This window comes from Leptinotarsa decemlineata, unplaced genomic scaffold (assembly GCF_025532065.1).
Source record: "Leptinotarsa decemlineata unplaced genomic scaffold, Ldec_3_MD MMD2_tig00001019_RagTag_RagTag, whole genome shotgun sequence".
Lineage (NCBI taxonomy): Eukaryota > Metazoa > Arthropoda > Insecta > Coleoptera > Chrysomelidae > Leptinotarsa > Leptinotarsa decemlineata.
This window is the reverse complement of record NW_027412557.1, coordinates 4,664,090-4,681,594: the sequence shown is the minus strand read 5'-3', so window position 1 is coordinate 4,681,594 and position 17,505 is coordinate 4,664,090. Positions and strand designations below refer to the sequence as shown.

General features: G+C 35.7%; 1 protein-coding gene and 1 long non-coding RNA gene across 2 annotated transcripts in view; both read right to left on the bottom strand.

Annotated features, from left to right (window-relative positions):
• The window catches only part of LOC111511867 (uncharacterized), an 81,584-nt gene that overhangs the window by 23,287 nt on the left and 40,792 nt on the right, over nucleotides 1-17,505 (bottom strand). The gene's annotated exons all lie outside the window — the stretch shown is intronic.
• On the bottom strand, nucleotides 11,238-12,257 carry LOC141482315 (uncharacterized). The gene is made up of 2 exons (XR_012465456.1): nucleotides 11,499-12,257; nucleotides 11,238-11,446 (listed from the first exon to the last, which is right to left on the bottom strand). It is a non-coding gene; the product is annotated as an uncharacterized lncRNA (long non-coding RNA).

Sequence of the window (17,505 nt, the reverse complement as noted above, 5' to 3'; positions counted from 1 at the left end):
AATGAAGTATGGAAGCAGAATGGAACAAAATACTAGAAATAACTTATTAACCAAGGTAAAATAATTGTTATTTCCATATTCGAAGAAGTATAATTATTTTTGGTATTTTTTTAGATAAATGCAGATCCTTCAAGTCTTGGCAGAAATAGATGTTTCACAGATGAGCGTTTCGAGGGAATTAAAAAAAGTGGTTTGAATTGTTATAAGATACATATTTCACAAAAATTACATCTAAGTGATCCTGAGAGAAGGATGAAATTTTGTAGCTAGCTCTCGAATAGGGTAGACCCTACAAACTTCTTGAAAAACGTTATTTGGACCGACGAAAGTACTTTTCCAACTGTGGTGTTTTAATAGAAATAATGAGCACATTTGGAGTGAAAATAATCCACGACACTTCACAGAAGTAAGACCACAAGTTCGGTTTCGTTTGAATTTGTAGACTAGAATTTATAATGACCGAATACTTGGACCTCATTTCTTCTCAAATACTTTGAACGGGGAAACCTATCTTCAGTTTTTAAGAAACTAATTCGAAAAATATATGGATACGTTTCCTCTTGCTGCTGGTTTCAACATGACTGGTCTCCTCCATACAATAAGAGACCAGTTAGCGAATATTTACACTAAAGATTTCCTAATGGGTGGTTAGGAAATTCTGGACCAGTGAGGTGGCGTGCAAGGTCACCTGACCTTACAGTTTTGGATACTTTTTTGTGGGGCACTTTAAAGAATAGAATCTATGGAGAGCAAGAATATGACACAGTGGGTGAACTTAGAGAAAATATTATCACGCAATTTAATTTTCAGATTTTTTTTTAATTCAAGGATATTGTTAGTACTGTTTTTGATTTGAGACGACGAGCTCGATTATGTATTGAAGAGTAAGGCCATCATTTCGAACAATTGTTGTTATACTTATGATGCACTGTTTGGAACCTTTGGTGTCGACTGTTTTAATTTTCCTCTTTGAACATGATCACTTGGTGATCGAAACACGTGTCGAGGTGTTAAAAATAACGATTTGGTGTTGGGAAAAAACTCCAGTAATATACTTGTTGTAATACTTCTTGTACATTTTTAACAAGCTCATAATTTCATTTTTGGTTTTTGAAACGTACCGTACTAAGCCAATAGTTTGTCCAAAATTCCAAATAATGTTCTATCCGGCTGTTGTCTTTTCGGATATAAATCAAAATAAATTTGGGATATTTTCGTACTATTCATATGAAGTTGAAGACGAGATGAAATAAAATTCGAAGAAAATATCTTTGGGAGAGATTTGTTTTTGGAAAAGAAAGGTTTCTGTTTTTTTTCTCCATCTTTATACAAAAAATATGTGATTGCAAAGGCTATTTCTCAAAAGCTTGGAGCACTGTTTCGAACTAGAAAACTGTTCACCTCAGCAACTTTACTTTAGCTTGCACAAGATTCGACTTCTGAGGGTTATCGTTCGTAGGGGTGCGACAGCTGGTTAACGAAAAAAACATATTTTAAACATTTTTTAAATCTTACTAAAGAAAATATTCTTCCGAAACAACTACTTTTATATTAACATTGAATTATACAAAAAAACACTTTTCCCTATTCAGTTTGTACTCCAAACATTCGTAATGGAATTGAATCTGATATCATTCACAGGATTGCTACACAATATGGTATATGAAAGAGGGGCAAACTTAATGGCGAACGTAGATGTTTGGGAATAAGACACTTGTCTTATTTCCACTTCAGCACCAGTCTGGATTATATTAAAAGATGGATCACTAAACTCATTCATAACATTACGAATTAATGTCACGGATGAGTTAAATCACCTCATGTCACAATGACAGTACGTAATGACGCTTATTTTATTCGATCCCAGCCATAGTAATCTTGTTTAAATTGAAAGGGTTATAGAAGGGGTATACTAAAAATACTAGTTTTCAGAAGAAAGCACTTGTTTTCAAAATACAATTTTTACAAAGATGTGTAGATCATGTTACTTTCAGATACAAACTGGAAGAAAAATTCCTCTCGAAACAACTTCAATATACCTAAACATTGAATTACACGAAAAAAAAAAGTACTTTCTTTCTTCTTTGGAAGTTTCCCATATTTTTTGTATGAAGATGCAGAGGTTGAAAGCCAAACCTTTTCTTTCCCAATATAGACATATTTTACAAGTCCAAATACATAATAGACAGAATTATAACTGACATTGAAGAATATCCTTATAGTTCGTTGTAACAAACACCTTGTGCATTCATTATAATTTATCGGTATTCGACATTTCTTCCGATAGTTGATATAAAAACTATTTGTTTTTCACGAGGAAACTTCAATTTTCATTCTAAACAAGAAAGCTTTGAACAATCAGCAAAAAAATACATTCAAATATTAAAAAATATATTTAGTAATTTCAAATATTCTGATAAAAACAGAAGAGAAGCTGATAATAAGAGTTAATTTTTTTATGACACAATTCAGCAGTATTGATTAGAAACTATCAGGTATTTAAAGATATTGCAGGTCTCCTTAGAACTAATAAGTAATGTTACAATTGATAATATTTCCATTAGACGCATTTAGGATAGAGTGGACGTTGAGTATTGAAGGTTTAATACAGAATTTCTAAATATTAATTAATGACTGTTCAACCTTTGTTGTCTAAGTACAAAGAATAAGAGATTTTCATTGAGGAATTACTCGTTTTCTTCACTTTGTTTCGCCACTTTCACTATGTTTTTAGGTATGGTTTGACGACCAAACGCAAGTCAATGAATGTTTGTTTATTGTACCGTAAAAATTCAAATGAATGTTCTTCGTCTACTTTCTCTAGGATGAACCAGTCTTGATCATGAACAACGTTTTTATTTGTATCGGAATGCCATCTTCTATCACTATTAATAATTTTATTATTTCGGTAATAAACACTTTCGTGTTAAAGATTATATAAATTGTACAATTAAATGTGGATTTTTGACAAATTTTACATCAAATAATCATTAAAAGAAATAATGAAATACTTAGATACTTATATACCACCCAATTTATTCAATTTTTAAACTGATGGCCACTTGCGTCCATAGATTAATTAGGATTGTGTCTTCATTCCGAAATGATTAGACGGCAATCGTCGAAACTTCTTTGACAAATATTTTCTGCAGATGCTAGTTAAGTTCTATATATTTTACTTTTTATATACACTCAAAAATACATCAAAGGACGATAAACCTGGAAACCGTAGAAAGCATTCAAGGCTGCGTATTCCTCCAATCTAGTGCTGAGGAAAATGTTGGTTTAAATACTGACCATCAATTGAGGTATAATTGCGTAGGCGCTTGGTTCTGTGTTAGAACATCAAATGACCAATCCACGGAACTGATTTGGAACGCAGCCTCCACGCCCACCAGGTTTGTCACCACTTAATTGTCACCTATGCTTGTCTTCAAGAGAGAGTGTACAGGAAACTTTTGCTTTCTGACATGTATCTGAACAAAAACTCCAATCAGCAGCCACGATTATTAATACTTCAGTTGAGAGAGGCCGAAGCATCTGTAAAATTTTTTTCCAATCGATATTTAGCTATGTCTGTTTTCACATTAAACAATGGCAGTTATTAACATAGGATATGAATTTTTTACGTAATTTGTTTATCAAATTGTTTTAAACAAATAGAGAAATTCAATATTTTTGAAAAAAAAATGTATGCTATTTTGTTGTCTAGAGATAATGAAGATTAAAAAAAAATTCCTAATTTTAATTTATAATTTAAAATCGATTTTTTTATATTTCGATTGTTTAAATAATTAGTTGAGATATAATTTTGCTTTTGAAAATCATAATTCACACTTTTGAATAGTTTGGCAAAAAAAAATTTTTATTTATTATTTGATTTATTAGTTTAACAATTTGTTATGAAGATATATTGACCAACGTTATATCTGAAGCAGAAAAAAATTATTAAAACAGCTATATATGAAGAAGTGTCATAACATTATTTTTATTTATTATAATAGATATTAGAAAGTATTATAATAAATGAAAAAAAATTTATGGTACTTTTTTATATATAGCTGTTTTTATAATATTTTTCTGCTTCAGGAAAAAATATAACGTTGGTCAATATTTGTTAATAACATATTGTAAAACTAATAAACAATTAAATAATGAATAAACATTTTTTGCCAAACTATTCAGAATTGTAAATTATGATTTTTAAAAGCAAAATTATTTCTTGACTAATTATTTAAACCATCGAAATATAAAAAAATAGATTTTAAACAATTAAAATTTAAAATTGAGATACTTTTTTTTAATCATAATTATCTCTCTACAACAAAATAGCAAAAAAAAATGTTATCAAAAATATTGAATTTCTCTATTTGTTTCAAACAATTTAATAGATAAATTACGTAAAAAATGCAAATCCTATGTTAATAACTACCATTGTTTAATGTGAAAACAGACATAGCTAAATATCAATTGAAAAATAAATTTTTATCAATAATTTTCAGATATTTCATTTTGCAATAGTAAAAAAAAATTATAATTAACAAATTAGAATATTTTTATGAACTCTCATCGCAGGATCGTATGAAGTATATATATAAAAAGGGCTCCACGAAGTTTAAAATTCATAGGCCAATTATTTATACCTTTTATCTCATTATTTATGCCAACGGAGATTGGAAAAAAATTTGTTAATTAACTTTTGAATAACTTTTTGAAAAATGGTGATAAAACTTTTTTTTCTACGGGTCTCGATTCATTCAAGTGTTAAGAAGATACTAGATTTTTTTCAAATTTTTAAAATGACATTTTATGTTATAAAAAAAATGCCGCGCGGAACCCCATTTTCAACGTCAAATTAAAATTATAAATAATGGAGATAGAGTTTCGGGAGTCGGAACATTTTTATCGGAAATTTCCTCCTCTTTAACGAGCTTTTTTCAAAATTGCTTAAATATTAATATTTTTTGAGTGATTAACGAACAACTAAATACCATTTTTTTAAAATTTCATTTTGTTAATAACAATTGCAATTTTTTACCAGCACCAAAATCTTTCAAAAACATTTTTCTAGAGGTGATTCCGAATCGAATGAGCTATCGCTCATATTTTTAGGACCATTATCTCTATTTTTCATGTTTTTGAACTTGTTGCCTGCACACTCTCACAGACAGCGGTAATATTTTTGCCAGATCTTGCGTTTCGTCGACTTACGGGTGTTAATCGATCGTTTACTGAACTAGTGGACTCAAATTTATGGGCGAAGCGCGCGGTACGTTGCCTGCGTTTTTGATAAAACAATTTTATCATTTGCACGTGTTGTCGAATGCCATGGCGATTTGGCAAAACAGACTGAATAAATGACACATAATTTGGCATATGTAGCTTCAACAAGATGGTCGTTATCAATCGTCAAAATTCGGAAATCCATGTTGGAAGACTCGTTACAAGAGGAACTGTCGTCAAAGAAGGTACCCCTGTATCGCGTTTGAAGAGACACAAGTGCTAGGTAGAAAACAAGCTGTTATCCAAAAATTCTAAGGAAGGTGATGGTAATTCAGAAACACAGGAACAATTTCAACGGAAAGGAAGAGGGGGAATTGACAGTAACAAAGTTTGCTTATCTGTCTTGATTGCACATAACTAATAGGAACGCCTACCATGAATTAATTCAAATCGGAAACCCAAAACAAAACTGTATAGTGTCAGCTGTGGGGATAACTAGAGCACTATTGCCTTTGAAATATTAAATGTAGTCATATACAAAAGTTCAGCCATAAATCCTGCGGATCACTGACAATAAACCCGGAAAATAGCTTCGACACTTATTTGTTGTATAATGCGAGTGGCCATCAATAAACAAACCACTGTTAACAATGGTTGCGAGGTAGATATTATTGACTTCACTCTCTGTGAACCAGGTCTATCTGACTTCAAGAAACGAGGGTAAGTGACATAGAAGTTCGACATACTTTGGTGAACCAACAAATAATATCGCTCGTTTCTACTAGCACATAGAATGTATCGGGGCTTCGGGGGATAGGGCCTGACCAGGGCACACTAGGGTGAAAAAAAAAATAATAATAATTGGTTGGTGGTCATTGGTTGATTATGCTGGCGCGCCCTCCCGAATGTATCGGGGCTTCGGGGGATAGGGCCTGACCAGTGCACACTACGGTGAAAAAAAATAAAATAATAATAATAATAATAATAATAAATAAGCAGGGATGGCCACTAACATCCTTGGCCTTTGGTGAGTTGCGACACCACTTACCCGAGCAACTGGTGCAAAACCGGACCGGCAGCCCAGGCGCACCCGGGAAGGAGAACTCTATTCTCCCTCCGGTACCGGCCGTGGGTCCACAGGGCTAACCACCCGGTGGACCCAACACTTGGTTCCCAATAATCAAGGAAGGGGCTCCCACAATCGACCCGCTCGGAGGGGTCAGAGGCAAGGTGGTGGGGCCCAAAACGATGATTTGCCTACTGATGACAACCCTGGCAATGAAAACGGACGTTTTGAGTGGACGCATGAACTAAGAGATAGCCTTATGCATTGCTACGAGAGTAGTGAGCCCGCGCGAAGAGGGTACATGGCGAGATTACATGCTCTGTGGTGTGAAACACATCCGGAGCATGCCGCCTTTTCCGCCCAAAACCTTAGGGATTACGTATCCTATCTTCGGCGGCAGGGCTATATAGCTCCTTTCCAGCCTGCTAACGAAGTGGTAGAAGTGGCAGTTCTACCACCCGTTGGCACGGCTGGAGAGGAGACTAGCACCATACCACCAATGGAGACGACAATCAGAACACGCAGGGCGTTCCACAGGATTAAGCCCCTGAAGCCACAAGAACTGGCTCGTTTGGATGCGGAGGTTCATAGTGTTCTAACAGAAGAGGCTGACATCTGGCAAATCAACACCGCCGTATATAACGTCGTCCAACCGCTTTCCGAATCGGAAGGACGAAATCCCGGCCTTGCGGTTCGGAAGATTGAACGGCGTATACACAAGATGGAGGCTAAAATCACGTCGGCGAGACAACACGCGTCTCGTATCCAATGTGTGATGGATTACAGGGCAGCCAACAGGCCTTTCACGCCCGCAGTGCGGCGAATAGCCGCCAATCTACGACGTATCCATCACACTTTGAGCCAAGGCGTGCTGCTGCCACCAAACAGCACTGCCTTGATAGGATACGAATGCTAGTGGCTGCTAAGAAGTCACTAGTGAGGCGAGCGAGAAGTATCGCGGAAAACCTTAGGTTCCGCGATACTTCTCGCTTATTCCAAGAGCCTCCACGTGTTGTGGATAATCCGCCGAACGCTGATCAGGTGGAATCCTTCTGGAAGGATATCTATGAACACCCGCAGCCACTCAACTTAGACACTCCAGCCCTAGCGCAGTTCGAAGCTTTCAACAGAGAGCTTCAACAGCCTGAGCCAAATGAACTGCGCAACCCGATAACCCCGGATGACGTTCGAAGGGCCCTCGTTGGTTCCAAGAACTTTGCTGCTCCAGGCCCAGATGGGCTGAACACTTATTGGTGGAAAAAACTACCAAGTACCCACCACCATCTGGCCAGAGTTTTCAACTCATGGCTCGATGGAGAGCAGCCGATTCCGGATTGGTTTGTCGAGGGGCGGACCGTTCTTATCCCCAAAAGCGGAGATTTGTCGATTCCTAAGAATTACAGACCGATAACATGCTTGAATTCGTGTTATAAGTTGTTTACAAGCATCTTATATACACGAATACTCACCGCAGTTGACCGAGTGTTCGAACGGATATATGAGCAGAGAGGGTCGAAGAGAGGAGTCGCTGGATGTAAAGAGAACCTGCTCATCGATAGATGTGTAACGCAGGACTCGATACAATATAAGCGTAACCTCCCTATGGCCTGGATCGATTACCGTAAGGCATTTGATACAATTCCGCATGAGCTCATCTTGCATTTGCTCAGATGCCTTGCGGTACCCGACAACATAGTGAGATGCATTGAACAACTGACACCACTTTGGCGAACTCGCTTCACCATAACATCTGGTCAAGCAAGAGTTCAAACAGGGTGGGTCACTTTCAGAAGGGGTGTATTTCAGGTTGATTCCCTCAGCCCCCTTCTATTCTGCATCTCACTATTGCCATTATCCGTTGCGCTCAGAAAGACTCGAGGGTATAATTGTGGCACCCCCGGAAACCGGAGGCACAAGGTCACCCATCTGTTTTATATGGATGATCTTAAACTTTATGCCTCTGGAGAGAATGATCTCCATCAGTCCTTGAGGGTGGTGGAAGAGTACACGCATGCTATCGGTATGAAATTCGGGATAGACAAATGTGCAATGGTTCATCTCAAAAGAGGACGATGCGTGGACTACGGAAAGGATGTGCAGCTCGTAGATGGAAGCATCCTACATCATCTGGATGCCGGAGAGACGTATACTTACCTCGGGGTGGAACAACGCCACTCACAAGAGGTAACTGCAGTGAAAAACTCTCTCCGCGGCAAGTCTCAGCACAAACTTCGACAGATCCGGTCATCGGAACTGTCGGGGAAGAACAAAGTAGCTGCAACAAATATGTTTGCCGTTCCAATCTTACTCTACTCGTTTGGAGTAGTGAAGTGGACTCGGGAGGAGCTGTATCAACTCGACGTAAGGACCCGAAAAATGATGCATCTCTATAGGAGTTTGCATCCCAAATCGTCCGTTCCACGGTTGTACTTTCCCCGACAACAGGGAGGTCGTAGACTTTTGAGTTTGGAGTGTCTACATGACAGAATGGTACTGGATACAGCCTGTAAAGTCGTCAGGAGTTCGGATCCCCTTCTCTGCATGGTCCGTGACCATGAGAGAGCAGGAATTGGAGCATTTTTCCTTAGGACAGCTGCTCGAGCAGCTGATGAACTCGGTATAGTATTCGACTCTGAACGAGGTGACTACAACTCTGTCACCGAGCTGGAACCCGTTCAGCAAAAAGCTCAGATAAAAGCCGCAGAGATCACCTTACTTCTGCGGAGACACAGGGATAAGCCGATGCATGGGGTCTTCTTCAATAACATTGAAGACCTTGGCTTATCAAAGCGCCTGACGTTCGCTTTTCTCAGGTCGAGTGGGCTGAAGTCGGAAACTGAGGGGTTCATCATGGCTTGCCAGGATGGTGTCTTCAACACCTTAGTCTACCGCAGTCGCGTGATGGGTATAGAGGTTCCTGACACAAGGTGCAGGGCCTGCCGCGAGGCGCCCGAGACCCTAATGCACTTGCTATCAGCATGTCCAGCATATGCGGTCTCGGCCTATATACATCGACATAACGCGGCCCTAAGAGTGCTATATTACCATCTACGGCACTCTTACGGTATTGACGAGACATCGGTGTTGCCCTACGCTCCGGGGGATATTGAATCCGTTGTGGGGAATGAGAAGTGCCGAATTTATTGGAACTATTCGTTCCCCACCCTCAGGCTCATACAAGCTAATAAGCCTGATGTAGTCCTTCTCGACCACCAGACCAAAACGATATTTGTCGTGGAGTTTTCAGCTCCTGGCGAGACGAATATCGTCAGAAAAGAGGAGGAAAAACGGATAAAATATCGCGATTTTCTCTTCGAACTCCGCAGACTCTATCCAGATCACTCTGTCAAGATGGTCGTTCTGATTATTGGAGTCCTTCTCTACTCTCGAATCTTAAAATCATACCGGCTTGCCGCACTAAGGCAGAAATCTTAGCCGCACAGATGCAGAAGGCTGTCATTCTTGGCTCACTGCGTTTGCTCAGGGCACATGATTCTCGGACCCAATGATCACTTACCCCACGGTGTGGGGAGTGGTCATTGGTTGATTATGCTGGCGCGCCCTCCCGAATGTATCGGGGCTTTGGGGGATAGGGCCTGACCAGCGCACACTACGGTGAAAAAAAAAATAATAATAAAATATCGAGATTTTCTCTTCGAACTCCGCAGACTCTATCCAGATCATTCTGTCAAGATGGTTGTTCTGATTATTGGAGTCCTTGGTGGAATGATGTCCTCTCTACTCTCGAATATCAAAATCATACCGGCTTGCCGCACTAAGGCAGAAATTTTAGCCGCACAGATGCAGAAGGCTGTCATTCTTGGTTCACTGCGCTTGCTCAGGGCACATGATTCTCGGACCCAATGATCGCTTACCCCACGGTGTGGGGAGTAGTCATTGGTTGATAATGCTGGCGCGCCCTCTCGAATGTATCGGGGCTTCGGGGGATAGGGCCTGACCAGCGCAAAAAAAAACAATAATAATAATTTATTTTCCAAGAGACAAAATGTTGAATTGGAATAGTCAATCAAGTCTAGTAAAAAGGAAACATACAAGGTAGATCTAACAATATCACATTCAGAGCAATGGAATACAAAGACTTGCCGTTAAAAATATATAAAAACATAAAAAAATGCAAAATATAATAGAAACATTAATGACACTATTCCTATGAGATATCTTCTGAAAAGAATTCATCTGTTGAATAAAAAAATCTTCTAACAAGTAATTTTTTTGAGTTGCTTTTTGAAAGTCAATAACGAACAGTTCTTTAATTCATTTGGTAATTTATTAAATGCACGTAGGCCATTATTAGCAGGAGAGCAGAAATGTACTCTATTTTTACAAAGTGATTTTGAGAAAGAGTATTTACTTGATGTATATAAGAATTTTTCACTAAACTATCTCTATTCTTGTAAATATAGAGGCATAATTCGAAAATATATAACGATGGAAGTGTTAAGATTTCATATTTGCTGAAAAATCTTTTACAGCTCTCGGTTCTAGGCACATTCATGATGCACCTGGTAATTTTTTTTGTGCAATGAAAACTTCCTGAGACGTGGTTGACCATCCCCAGAAACAAACACCATGGCGCATACGACTGACTCTCCACTTGTAATATACCATCAGCAATTGAGCATGTGTAAGTATCAAGAGTTATCAAGTAGTTGGTGACAGTAATTGTAGTTCATTCAAATCATGAGTATATCTAAGAAGCACTATTTCGAATTTAGATTTATATTCAACACACCTATAGAAGTTATTGTATGGTGAAACATGTGTTTCGGTTTTTTGAACTGTTTGAGAGAAAATTTCACAATACAGTACATCGTGGATTTTCATCTAGAATCGGTCAATTCCATCACACTCCTACATTCTACATTTTTTTTTTCAGTTTCTTCATTTAGTTTTTTTAATCGATATTGAATGATAGCGATAATCTAGATCAAGGTACTGAAGTAGTTTTTATTTTGCAAATTTCGGTCCATTTCATTCAAATGAAAAAATACACAGGTTGTGCATTTGTTTCAGAATTTTTTTGCAGAATTAAAGTATTAGTCTGTCATCGATCACGATAAATCCGAATTCCATATCATTTCAGGAGGCGTGATTCAATGTATGCCTAAACATAGAAACGAGGAAGACAGCGTTCTTCTATAATTGAAGTGAAATTAACGGTAGATATGGACATATTTTCTGTTATTACCTTTAGAGGTTCAAATGAAACTTTTTGCCCAACAATTTTCATGAAATCTTCAGTTAATTGCCGTTTTCGCTTTCTAAATACAATTCACGTCGTTCACGTTGACTAATTCATCGAACGTCTTCTCTTCATGATATTTTCATGAGTATTACTTTCACTCTAACGTTATGTAGTTTTTTATAATTTTTCTGCTCTTTTCAATCACTGTCATCATTTTCATGATTTCATTCTTTATTTGTTTTGATAAACAGTGCATGCAGCGATCGACTGAAGTATATTTGAGTTAACCTACATTGAACTATACAGGGAGGTCAAATGAAAACAAAAGAGACTGCATCAACATTTTAGAAAAAAACTGAGAGGATTGGAGGTTCGAATTATTCTTCAAAGAGACGCAGTCATTTTTGGCTAGCTGAGATAAAATTCCTGTCTCTTCGTAACACGAATACCCAAGAGAACATTCCTGTATCTTCTTGATAAGAATACCGTTTCACTTGACGAGACAAGGCATATTCCTTTGTGTTGCCTCAACTTTTCTTGACGAAAAAACGTCATTGGTATTCGGAATTTGCACTAACCGAAAAGCTTAGCAGTTATTAGTTTTCAAAGATGTGCCGAATTGACATTTCAAATGTCAATGCTGAAGCCAGCAGGTAGGTATAGTCGAAGTAACCGGTATTGTGACTATAAACGTATCGGCGAGCTCAAAAGCCAAAAAACCAATACAAAGAAATTATGTCGCTGCCATCTAGTCCACGTGGACTGAAGAATTGGCGGTTTGTATTGGATAATTTTTACTAACCGAGTTTTATGATTGGCTGAACAGTCATAAAATTAAATTTTAAGTCATGTTACGGTTACGAATATAATGCGAGAATGTTTATACACTTCGTGTTGTCAATGTTCAGTTCAGGAACTGATCGCGATTTGAGTTTTGAAATTCGATATTGGTGCAGTTATAATCATTACTTATAATTTTTGTTATCTGTTTGAAATGTGACGTCCTTGGACAAGTACTAATAGAAATAAAGAGTGTGTTAACAACGCAGACTTTTTCCTGTGTAGTGATTCCAATAGCAATGGTGAACAATGCGAAACAGAGATGCTAGTGAATAAGATTCGGATGCATTTGAATATTGAGACACGGAGAGTCTACATCTCAAGTTTGGTTTCGAGGGAAACAAACTATCACAAGCAATAACAGATTTGACCGAAATTCCTTTCTCAACTGTACGTAAAATAGTCAAAAACAAATCTTATGAAGACGCGATGTGATATGGGATTACCAAAACTTTTTAAAAAACAATATATGACTGTTACAAAAGCAATGAGATTCCTACAACTCAAATCATAAGGAAGAAGCTGAATACATTCTGGACAAAACTCTTGAAAATTGGATAAAGAAACTAGGATTTAGATTTTAAATAATGAACAAACGTCAAGCAGTTATGGAAAGTAGAAGAATAGTGGAATTGCGTAACAAATACTCAAAACAAATAACTGAATATAGACAAGAACAACGGCAAATTTTCTATTTGGACGAAACTTGATATGACACTCACGACACAGTTACCAAAGGGTGGACTGATGGTTCGAGAATGTATACGCCTAACATGATTACAAACAAAGGATCGCGACTAATCATTGTGCATTGCGGAGGGAGTAAAGGATGGGTTCCGAATTCTTTGAAATTATGTGGAAAAAACTTGAGGAGTGCAATGTTGATTATCATAAGAACATGGAAGCTAATATTCTTGAGGAATGCTTTGAAAACGCATTGATTCCAAATTTGGATGAGAATAGTGTAATAGTTCTTAACAACGCTTACTATCATTCGCGACAGCTCATCAAAGTACCGAATGAAAATTAGAGAAATATATATATATATATATATATATATATATATATATATATATATATATATATATATATATATATATATATATATATATAATATATATATATATATATATATATATATATATATATATATATATATAAATATATATATATATATATATATATATATATATATATATATATATATTTATATTTATATATATATATATACAGTGTGACCCATTTAAGATGGAAGCACCCTTATAAAACTTACATTTTTCAACCGATTGGAATGTTTTTTTTTTGTTAGGTAGATATTCAAAAAGTCTATTAGGACACCAAATATCATGAATAAATCTCAATTTCCAGGGCCAACTAATCTTATTTTTCAAGGTCAAAAATCTAAAAAAATTACTAGCGATTTTTTTAGAAGAACTCTGACTACACCACTGGATTTGTGACATTTTCAAATGGGTAACATGTAAATTACGTTGAAATGCGTCAATCAATAAAAAAGTTATAAAGGAATGAAATTTGAAAAATATGCCGTTTAATCAACCCACCAATTCATGTTCAGGAATTTTATGAAAATTCTGAATACACCACTGGATTCAGGATGTCTTGAAATATCACTGGTCACAATTTCATCGAAATCTGTTCAGTAATAACAAAGTTATAAGGGAATGAAATTTGAAAAATATGTTGTAAAATGAAATTTTAACAACGTTCTTATTACACCACTGTTGATTATTGAAAAAATTATTGGGGTGATTATTGCAATGTCGTACAATTATAACATCTGAAAATCATGATGGTAAAAATAGTCTATAGGTATTTCTCGAAGTGGAGTGGATACATAAACAAGTACGATCAGGAGAGAACTCCTGGTTGATCTTCATGAAAACAATTTCAACAATATAAGACAAGTCTAATGTACTCCCAATAGAAATTATAACGAAAAAAATATGCAATGGATAATGATTATTATCATTCCAGTAGGTAACATCAGCTGTGATTTCTTCCTTTTGTTGAATAGCAAAAAATGAGATTTGCAATTTTAACTGCCTGTTATTCAGAATGCATTAATGAAATAAACAAGTTAGCTGTGACTTACAGTTTCTCATTGCGCATGAATTGTCATTTTGTTAAATTGTCATTTTGTTACGCACCATTAGTGAACTGAATAATTTATGTTTCAAAATAAAAACAGATAATGGCTCAATTGTCAATTCAAGAAAAAATCGAAATTATACGTCTTTCCGGTGATGATTACCAGAGTGAAAGAGAAGTAACTAGAATATTCAATGAAAGACACCCAAATCGTCCAGCCATAAGTAACAGCACGGTACATAAAATAAACCAAGTTTTCAATCGGACTGGAGCAGTAACCACATATATTTTAAAGAACAATATACGAAGAAGGAACGAAAATAACCAGACTATATTAGATTACTTCAGAAATAATCCAAATAGTAGTTTGAGGGATGCCAGCTTAGATTTAAACTTACCTAGGGAGAATGTTAGGCGATGTCTGAAGAAAAATAAATTGAGGCCATTTAAACCAAAGTTTTTACATACTCTGGCACTAGGTGATCAAGAAAATCGATTGGAATTCTGCTTATGGGCCCAGGGCGAGTATCTTAATGACAGGCAATTTTTAAAGAAAATTTTATTTAGTGATGAAGCTAGTTTCACAACAAATGGAGTGATTTCATCACAAAATATTCGCTATTGGGCCACTGAAAATCCTAACTGGGTGATAAACTGTAAAAGGCAGTATTCAGAAAAAGTGAACGTTTGGTGTGGAATACTGAATGAAAGGATAATTGGACCATTCTTTTTCGACGGCAACATGAATGGCGCAATTTTCCTACAATTTTTAAGGAATGAATTTTCGGACGCAATAGATGAACTTCCCCTTGCAGAAACAAGAAATTTATATTTTCAGTTAGATGGTTGTTCCATACATAATGCGGGAATTGTGAAGAGTTGGCTGAATCAAAATTACCCTAATCGTTGGATAGGAAGGGGGAGTACATTAATTGGATGGCCACCAAGATCGCCTGACCTTACTTCACTCGATTTTTTCCTTTGGGGTTATGTTACACAAAAGGTTTACAAATCACGACCAAGGAATCGAATGGAACTGTGCACCAGAATTCAGCAAGCTTGCGATGCAATTACTCCACAACAATTGAGGAATACTTTAAAAAATATTCGTAAGCGATATGATAAATGCATTGAATTGGATGGAAGTTTGGTGGAGGCCACCAGAATATGAATTGCACTCATTTATTTTTCAATTCGGTATCTTCTTGGTTTCTATTTTTACATTGATTGTGAATAAAAGATTGTTTTCCGCTAGTTTTTAGCAATTAGAAAAATGTACTTACAGTTAGTTTTTTGTAGATTCATTTGAAATTATTGACACTAAAGTTTGTTGTGATAAACTGATTGATTGATATGGTTCGACATACATTATGAAATGAAATTGATTCTCCCATAAACGTTTCATGAATTTTATTTGAATAAATAATATTTTGTTGAATATTGCCCCTAATCCAGTGGTGTAGTAAGAACGTTGCTAAAATTCCAGTGAACAACATATTTTTCAAATTTTATTCCTTTATAACTTTTTTATTACCGAACAGATTTCGATGAAACTGTGATCAGTAATATTTCAAGACATCCTAAATCCAGTGGAGTATACAGAATTTTCATAAAATTCCTGAACATGAATTGGTGGGTTGATTAAACGGCATATTTTTCAAATTTCATTCCTTTATAACTTTTTTATTGATTGACGCATTTCAACGTAATTTACATGTTACCCATTTGAAAATGTCACAAATCCAGTGGTGTAATCAGAGTTTTTCTAAAAAAATCGCTAGTAATTTTTTTAGATTTTTGACCTTGAAAAATAAGATTAGTTGGCCCTGGAAATTGAGATTCATTCATGATATTTGGTGTCCTAACAGACTTTTTGAATATCTACCTAACAAAAAAAAATCATTCCAATCGGTTAAAAAAAGTAAGTTTTATAAGGGTGCTTCCATCTTAAATGGGTCACACTGTATATATATATATATATATATATATATATATATATATATATATATATATATATATATATATATATATATATATATATATATAGTTAGCTTCCTTGGAAGGTAGGTTGCACTATATCATTTACTTGAACTATACCAGATAGGGATTTGAGAAATATCGTTAATACTCAAAAAATATTTGCACCATACAGCGTTTACAACTTCTAATCGAAATTCAATTCAGTATATCTTTGAAAATACTATACTTAAACATTGTATTATATTGGTTAGCTCAGCAGTGATACTTGTTGTTTACGAATCATGAATAACTTTGAATTACTTTGTCCTGGTATAGGTTCTGTTAAAACTCTTCCGGGCACTTGATCATTCTCCCAATACAAAAAGACGACCAAAAATCTGCTTAGGAGCATATTCTATTTCATATTCTTCTTCATTTGTCCAAAAATCAACAAGTATCCATATTATCAGTATGTCTACTATATCGAAGAGGTATCAAGAACGAAAACAAAAATGTTCTTCGCAAATTGTGTATGAGAAAAAAGGCGAATATTTATAATGTTACTTTTTTCTCGCCTTCTCTTGTCGAGAGAGGACTACATTGTTTTGTCTCATTTTGACCAAGATGACCAATCTCTTGTTTTGTTGAGACACGAATTCTCGAGCAATAACCATAACGGTCACCAGATTTGGGACCTTTCAATTTCTTTATATGAAAACACAACTATTGCCTTCAGAAGATTTTATCTAAAGAATTGTCGATTAGTAGGTAATGTTAAATAATTATGAAAAGCCTTCAAAATATGTTATATTCACAAAACGAACAGACGAAATTTCAGAATTGAAAAACTCTACTCTTCTTACACTCGTTTTGGGAGCAAGAAGAGAGAAATTATGAATGTTATCAATTTTCTAATCATCGATCCTATCAAGATATCTATACATTGATGAATGCTAGGATGCCTTTTTGTTTCAAAAAATTTTGCATAAACAGTTGATCTGACATTGTTGCAAGATTGTGCTAATGGTCAATATTTCTATTGATTTTAGACACCAATTGAGTCTTGATGAATAATGTTGCCAATACTATTAATTTTCCTTAG